At 41.1% G+C, this 8,910-nt stretch overlaps 1 protein-coding gene across 6 annotated transcripts in view; it reads right to left on the reverse strand.

Annotated features, from left to right (window-relative positions):
• Positions 1-8,588, reverse strand: part of LOC139408215 (suppressor of tumorigenicity 7 protein homolog) — a 75,259-nt gene extending 66,671 nt beyond the window's left edge. For 2 of the 6 annotated variants that reach the window (XM_071151933.1, XM_071151925.1), the window contains exon 1: positions 8,407-8,576. The gene's annotated coding sequence lies outside the window, so the exon portion shown is untranslated. Of the gene's footprint in view, positions 1-8,146; positions 8,292-8,406 lie in introns of those variants that run through there. The other 4 variants (XM_071151915.1, XM_071151909.1, XM_071151908.1 and 1 more) reach the window with 3 other exon arrangements.
• Between the last annotated feature and the right edge of the window lie 322 nt (positions 8,589-8,910).

Below are 8,910 nucleotides of genomic sequence, written 5' to 3' on the forward strand. Positions count from 1 at the left end.
GCAGGGCCAGAAGGATTACCAGGATGCGTACTCAGAGCACGCACTGACCAGCTGACTAGTGTCTTCACTGACATTTTCAACCTCTCCCTGACCCAGTCTGTAATACCTACATGGTTCAAGCAGACCCCCATAGTTCCTGTGCCCAACAACACCAAGGTAACCTGTCTAAATGAATAACGCCCCGTAGCACCTCCATCTGTAGTCATGAAATGCTTTGAAAGACTGGTCATGGCTCACAACAATATCATCCCAGACACAATGGACCAACTCCAATTGCAATACTGCCCCAATAATCCACAGATGAAGCAATCTCAAATGGACTCCACAATGCCCTCTCCCACCTGGACAACAGGAAAACCTATGTGAGAACGCTTTTAATTGATTAAAGCTCAGCTTTCAACCCCATAGTGCCCTCAAAGCTCATCACTAAACGTAGGACCCGGGGACTGAACACCTCCCTCTGCAACTGGATCCTGGACCTCGACGGGCCACCCCTAGGTGGTGAGGGTAGGCAACACCACATCCGCCATGCTGACCATCAACACGCAGGCCCCTCAGGGGTGCGTGCTGAGTTCCCTCCTGTATGTCCTCTCCACCCACGACTGCGTGGCCGCGAACGACTCCAACACCATCATTAAGTTTCCTGATGACGTGGTAAGCCTGACCATCACCGACGACATTTAGACCTCTCCCTCAACGTCAGCAAGACAAAGGAGCTGATCGTGGACTTCAGGAAATGGAGGGCTGAGCATGCCTCCATCCACATCAACAGGGCTGTAGTGGAGTGGGTCAAGAGCTTCAAGTTCCTCTGTGTCCACATCAATAAGGAATTAACATGGTCCACACACCAACAGTCGTGAAGACGGCACGACAATGCCTCTTCGCCCTCAGGAGGCTGAAAAGATTTGGCATGGGCCCTCAGATCCTCAAAAGGTTCTAGTTCTGCACCATTGTGACTATCTTGACTAGAGGTTGACCGATTTATGATTTTTCGAAGCCGATACCGATTATTGGAGGACCAAAAAAAAATGATACCGATTAAAATTGGCCACATATTTTTAATTGTATTTTATTGTTTTAATAGTGAAAACAGGTTTATACATTTTAACAAATTTATTTAAAAAAATATTTAAATACCTTCTTTAGATCCTTTGCTATGAGACTTGAAATTGAGCTCAGGTGCATCCTGTTTCCATTGATCACCCTTGAGATGTTTCGACAACTTCATTGGCATCCACCTGTGGTATATATTCAATTGATTGTACATGATTTATAAAAGGTCCCACACTTGACAGTGTAAGTCAGAGCATAAACCAAGCCATGAGTTTGAAGGAATTGTCCGTAGAGCTCAGAGACAGGATTGTGTCGAGGCACAGATCTGGGGAAGGGTACCAAAACATGTGTGCAGCATTTAAGGTCCCCAAGAACACAGTGGCCTCCATCATTCTTGAATGGAAGAAGTTTGGAACCACCAAGACTCTTCCTAGAGCTGGCCGCCCAGCCAAACTGAGCAACCGGGGGAGGTGAGGTGACCAAGAACCTGATGGTTACAGACAGAGCTCTAAAGTTCCTCTGTGGAGATGGGAGAACTTTCCAGAAGGACAACCATCTCTGCAGCACTCCATCAATCAGGCCTGTATGGTAGAGTGGCCAGAAGGAAGCCACTCCTTAGTAAAAGGTACATGAAAGCCAACTTGGAGTTTGCCAAAAGGCACCTAAAAAATCTCAGACCATGAGAAACAAGATTCTCTGGTCTGATGAAACCACGATTGAACTCTTTGGCCTGAATGCCAAGCGTCACATCTGGAAGAAACCTGGCACCAGCCATACGGTGAAGCATGGTAAGGGAACCATTATGCTGTGGGGGTGTTTTTCAGTGACAGGGACTGAGACAGTAGTCAGGATTGAGGAAAGATGAACGGAGCAAAGTACAGAGAGATCCTTGATGAAAACCTGCTCCAGAGTGCTCCGGAACTCAGACTGGGGGTGAAGTTTCACCTTCCAACAGGACAACGACCCTAAGCACACAGCCAAGACAACGCAGGAGTGTTGTCCTTGAGTGACCCAGCCAGAGCCCCGACTTAAACCCGATCAAACATCTCTAGAGACCTGAAAATAGCTATGCAGCAACGCTCCACGACCAACCTGACTAAGTTTGAGAGGATCTGCAGAGAAGAATGGGAGGAACTCCCAAATACAGGTGAGCCAAGCTTGTAGCGTCATTCCCAAGACTCAATGCTGTAATCGCTGCCAAAGGTGCTCCAACAAAGTACTGAGTAAAGGGTCTGAATACTTATGTAAATATGATACGTTTATTTTTAATAAATGAGCAGAAAATCCAAAAACCTGTTTTTGCTTTGTCATTATGGGGTATTGTGTATATTTAATACATTTTTGAATAAGGCTGTAACCTAACAAAATGTGAAAAAATTGAATGGTTCTGAATACTTTCCGAAGGCACTGTATATCACCAGAAGTACATTCCCCATGTATTCCTAATCTACATGTTTCTTTGGTTACGGTAGTTTATGTTAATACTTTCAATATTATTATTCCAGTCTTCCCATTATCATTGTCATAGTGGACACATTGTTTGCAGAGTGAACAACCTATGCTTCACTTGTGAGAAACAAGTTTTGGTTTATTTTATTCCATTTACTTGTTGTCAAATTTAGTCAGTCTTGTGTTTGGAGCGCTCGTGTCAATGTTGAGTTAGGCCTATAGGATATCTGGCCTGCACGTAAATGTAGGAATATAAATGTGGGTTTTTACATCCATAGTTCCTCAATGTATTTGAAAAAGCTTTCCAGCTCTCTCCCTTTCTAAAAACCACTCAGCGTGAAAGGGAAAAATGTAATGCTCAGATCCAGTGGAAACGTCATAAAATAGGCCTACGTGATTATTTCTGATCAGTGCTTGACTTGGACTGAAATAAGTTCTGGTACTCAATTTTGTGTGCTGATACTGTTCAAATGTAGGTGCAGGAGCTACACAATATTTTTGAGCTAATATTCTATAAGAGGAACAGGAGCTCAAGCAGTAGAAAATGTGAGGTGCCAGTACTCAGCTCCTGCCAAAGTCAAGCACTGCTTCTTATCCCTTGCGCAAATAGCCTACAGCGGTGTCTGTCCAGCGCTCACTGGCACGGAAGCTCAGAGCCCAGAATAAGTTTGCTAGTGCAAGCTTTGGGCTTGACCGAAGTTAATAGTAGTACAGTAGCACAACGTTTCAAGTTCATTGCTGACAGGACATGTTTAGCCAATGTGATTTATAGGATATTTAAAATAAGGACATTTTCTACTTGCAGGCTGCAATGTTTTTATTTGTTGGCTTTATGTAGGCTATTTTTTGATAGTAGGCAATGGCAATAAAAAAAGTAACTTCTAGGTTTGTATCCTGTTCATTCAGATGTGGACAGAATTGTGATGAACCAAATGACAATGTTTTTGAGATAGGAAGACGTTATTATAAATTAAACTGTTTCACTCAAATGTGCACATGAAAACCATAACTGGCACGCAGATCAGTAGAAACATCTGATTTGTTTTCATGTGCAGTGCCTTCAGAAAGATTAATTCCACATTTTGTTATGTTACAGCTTGATATAAAAATGAATTAAATATACATGACCGTTCAAAGGTTTAGGGTCATTTAGAAATATCCTTGTTTTGTCCATTAAAATAACATAAAATTGATCAGCAATACAGTGTAGACATTGTTAATGTTGTAAATTACTATGGTAGCTAGAAACGGTAGATATTTAATGGAATATCTACGTAGGCGTACAGAGGCCCATTATCAGCAACCATCATTCCTGTGTTTCAATGGCGCGTTGTGTTAGCTAATCCAAGTTTATCATTTTAAAAGGCTAATTGATCATTAGAAACCCGTTTGCAATTATGTTAGCACAGCTGAAAACTGCAATAAAAAAAACTGGCCTTCTTCAGACTAGTTGAGTATCTGGGGCATCTGCATTTGTGAGTTTGATTACAGGCTCAAAATGGCCAGAAACAAAGAACTTTCTTCTGAAACTCGTCATTCTATTCTGAGAAATGAAGGCTATTCCATGTGAGAATTTGGCAAGAAACTGAAGATCTTGTACAACGATGTGTACTACTCCTGTCACAGAACAGCGCAAACCCCAGAGCACAAATGAGAAAGAGGTTTGAGAAACAGATGCCTCACAAGTCCTCAACTGGCAGCTTCATTAAATAGTACACGCAAAAGACCAGTCTCATCGTCAACAGTGAAGAGGCAACTGACTCCAGGAGTTGCAAAGAAAAAGCCATATTTCAGACTGGCCAATAATAAAAAAAGATTAAGATGGGCAAAAGAACACAGACACTGGACAGAGGAAGATTGGAAAAAGTGTTATAGACAGACAAATCTAAGTTTGAGGTGTTCGGATCACAAAGAAGAACAATCGTGAAACGCAGAAAAAAATGAAAAGCTGCTGGAGGTGTGCTTGACACCATCTGTCAAGCATGGTGGAGGCAATGTGATGGTCTGGAGGTGCTTTGGTGGTGGTAAAGTGGGAGATTTGTACAGGGTAAAAGGGATCTTGAAGAAGGAAGGCTATCACTCCATTTTGCAACGCCATGCCATACCCTGTGGACAGTGCTTAATTGGAGCCAATTTCTTCCTACATCAGGACAATGACCCAAAGCACAGCTCCAAACTATGCAATAACTATTTAGGGAAGAAGCAGTCAGCTGGTATTCTGTCTATAATGGAGTGGCCAGCACAGTCACCGGATCTAAACACTATTGAGCTGTTGTGGGAGCAGCTTGACCACATGGTACGTAAGAAGTGCCAATCAAGCCAATCCAACTTGTAGGAGTGCTTCAGGAAGCATGGGGTGAAATCTCTTCAGATTACCTCAACAAATTGACAACTAGAATGGGAAGGTCTGCAAGGCTATAATTGCTGCAAATGGAGGACATTCAAATGTATAACCTTGTCAACATCTTGACTATATTTCCTATTAATTTTGCAACTCATTTCATTTGAGTTTATTAGTATAGTTTTCATGGAAAACAAGGACATTTCTAAGTGATCCCAAAACGTTTGAACACACAATACCCCATAATGATCAAGTGCAAACATGTTTTTTGACATTTAAGAAAATTTACTGAAAATGAAATATAATTTACAGAAGTATTCACACCTAAGTCGATACTTTGTAGAATCACCTTTGAGAAAGGATTGCGTGACGACTAACTTAGCAACCGAGAGACGCAGCGTGACAACGTGAACGCAATGGTCGACAGTCTGCTGGGTGGGGCATTTTACGTTCCTTTATTCATCGGATTCCTATCTCCTTTCTATAATATCTCTGGCAACAGCACCATGTAATGCACCCTGGTCGAAATAGGCAGAAAAATATGAAAAGAAATTGCTAGAACCTCCGTTAAATTGCACATTTCTAGAGATAGGAATATCGCAAAAATATACTCAATGGCTCATTCAAGAGAAGACATCTTCCCGAGTTATGACATTGGCCAGTATTGAAATCTGACTTGTATGATCAAATCTAATTTTATTAGTCACATGAGCCGAATACAACAGGTATTCAGGTAGACCTTGAATGCTTACTTAACCAACAATGCAGGTAAAAAAATAAAACAATAATAATGAATTAATAGGAATACAAAGTAGATTGCAAAAATGATCTATTAACTTCCAGTGTAGTATGAGCGACTTTATCACAGTGCTACATCATACCGGACAGATTTCTGCCTGCTTGAATGCCAACAACTCAGAAACACGTGAAAACATGAAATGCATAAAAAACAATATAACATTCAAAATGAGTGAACCTTTCCTTTAACAGAGTATGAACTTTTAAAAGTAAGGGTTTTCACTGTGCAGTTACTTTAAAGGTGCAATACTTTATGCAGAAATCGCATTTCTGGTTGCTAAATTTTAAATATATCACCTAATTTCAAGTTTATGGGACCAAACAAGAAGTCATTGTGTAGAGAATAATTGTACCATCTAAACCTCTGTGAAATATTTTCCATAACCATAAATATAGTTTAAGCGGTTTGAGCTGGTGTACAAAACCGAAAGTAAAAGATGCAAAAATTAAAAATAATGGAACGCATAGAAATAGAACACACAGAACAGATCTACTGCTTCTTGGACTTGCTTTCAATGAAAGATCTATAACTCATATTCTATGTTAATTTGGTCAGGTCACCCAAAAAGTTACATATTGCAGCTTTAAGTAATTGTGATGTCATCAGCAAAAATGGGGTTGTGGGTGAGGCTGAGCATTCATGCCACAGTGAACCCGGCACCTAAGTCAAGTACAGTGACTTTGCATTTCAACATGCATGCCTGGTCTGCTTCCCCAGGCCCATTCCAGTTCTTACCACCCTGCCCCTACCTCAACCCCAAACGACACACAAGTTTGCTCGCCGGCAAACATACACAAACACCAATGACAGTAAAAAATAAAAAAACAGAGACAAGAAAACACACTATAGTGCATTCTGAACTGGTGATTTTATACCAAATATGTCCCTCAGCTAGTCTGTGTATCTAAACGTTGCCTGGCCCTCCACTCCTCAGCCAGCCAGCTGGCCCACTGAAAGAGCACATTCTTCCATCTGCTCCTCACCACTACTCTGTCACAGAGGACAGAGAGACTAGATGCTGTTCACAAGGAACCACCTAATCAAATGCCAACTTTGACATAACGTTTTTTATGAAAATCATATATGACTGACTGACAAGCCAACAATGACTTATTCTGACCCCCCAAGTGCTTGTTGAGCCTCTCCTGAAATCATAAATGGCAACCAGAAAACACATGCCATGTGTTTGATAAAATGGTTACAGAAGTAAACACTAAGTATTTCATAATCATATAGATATTTTACATACTGAACAAAAATATAAAAACCCAACATGTAAAGTGTTGGTCCCATTTTTCATGAGCTGAAATTAAAGATCCCAGAAATGTTCCATACGCACAAAAAGCTTATTTCTCTCAAATGTTGTGCACAAATTTGCTTACATCCCTATTAGTGAGAATTTCTCCTTTGCCACAATAATCCATCCACCTGACAGGTGTGGCATATCAAGAAGCTGATAAAACAGCATGATGATTACACATGTGCACCTTGTACTGGGGACAATAAAAGGCCACTCTAAAATGTGCAGTTGTGTCACACAACACAATACCACAGACGTCTCAAGTTGAGGGAGCGCGTAATTGGCATGATGACTGCAGGAATGTTCAACAGAGGTGTTGCCAGATAATTTAATGTATTTTTTTTTTACCATAAGCCATCTCCAACATAATTTTAGAGAATTTGGCAGTACATTCAACCGGACTTACAACCACAGACCACATGTAACCACGCCAGCACAGGACCTCCACATACATACAGGACCTCCACATACAGGACCTCCACATACAGCATCTTCAACTGCAGGATTGTATGGCGGGAGGTGGGTGCCGAGGAGTATTTATGTCTGTAATAAAGCCTTGTTGTGGGGAAAAACAAATTCTGATTGGCTGGGCATAGATCCCCAGTGGGTGGACCGGACTCAAGTGGGTGGGCCTATGCCTTTCCAGGCCCACCCATGGCTGCGCCTCTGCCCAGTCGTGAAATCCATAAATATGGGCCTAATTTATTTCAATTGACTTGATTTCCTTTATTGAACTAACTCAGTAAAATCGTTTATATTTTTGTTCGGTATAGTTAGCTACCCGCATCAGACATCTCACATATCTATTTTATACCCCTATCCGAGACCGATTTTTAAAATATAAATATATATATTAAAATGGATTATTCCTACAAACACAGTCACGGTTTCATAGATGAGACATTCCTTACTGTCTAGTCATGTACGTTAGCTAACTAGTAGATTTGCTAGCTGGGTAAAGAAAGATAAAGCAAAAGTGAATTGTACTGCGACGTTAGCGCACAATCTGGCGGCATGCTTGTAATCGGTACGGGTAGCTAAAGTAATCTAAGTGCACTTGGAACATGACTTGGCTAGATAGCTAAGGGGTTGCGGACCAGCTACTGCAGCTAGCAAAGTTAGCAAATATGGAAACTTTGAAAAAGTGTGGTTACAGTGTCCACAAACACTATACACAAAATGCGAACGTGTTGAATTGTCTTACCGATAAATGAGTTAGGTGAAAGCCAGCAATAACAGGCATCGGTTTCATTTTCGTACTAGCTAAAACTAGCTAGGCTATGCTAGCAAACAAGCGAGGGAAGGACAAGACTTATGTCTGGCTAGAGCGCGAGACTGTATACGTGTCTGTTAGCAAACACGCATTAGCTCGAGCTAGTCCCGATGAACTTTCTTAGCAAGCAAGTTGCCCAACTACAACTTTGAAGTCGTTAAAAAAAGGATGTTGACATAAGAGACTCTCACCTGTGGTCAGGTTGTCGCTGTATCTGAATGGCACTCGTAAAATGTAAACCAAAAATAACCATAACAGAGAACCAGGTAGTCAGAAGTATGTCCAAGACCAGGCAATGGAGGACTTGAGTTGCTCTATTAATATGCCTGTCCCATTTTCAGCCATGATACTCTGGGCTCTCAGTGTATTCTGGGACGATGTATGATACTTCAATGACTTTCAAGGATGGAAACATATGGCTTCTTTGATGAAACCTGTCATTTGAGAGTTTATTAGTATAGTGCAACAAAACATACACAAAAACATATTCAAATTATTTATGAAAGATGACTATCTTCCACCTTTTTAAAAATGAGAACAAGGCAACAGTTGTCCCCCAGAGGGCCAATTAGTGACAACAATTCAAACTCAAACAGGACAGGGGATATACTGTACTTGTTCAATTTTTGGAATTTCAGTTGATCACTATAGACTCCCCTTGGGCCTATCAGTGTCATTTTGTAAATGCCAGATCT

Source organism: Oncorhynchus clarkii, chromosome 1 (genome assembly GCF_045791955.1).
Source record: "Oncorhynchus clarkii lewisi isolate Uvic-CL-2024 chromosome 1, UVic_Ocla_1.0, whole genome shotgun sequence".
Lineage (NCBI taxonomy): Eukaryota > Metazoa > Chordata > Actinopteri > Salmoniformes > Salmonidae > Oncorhynchus > Oncorhynchus clarkii.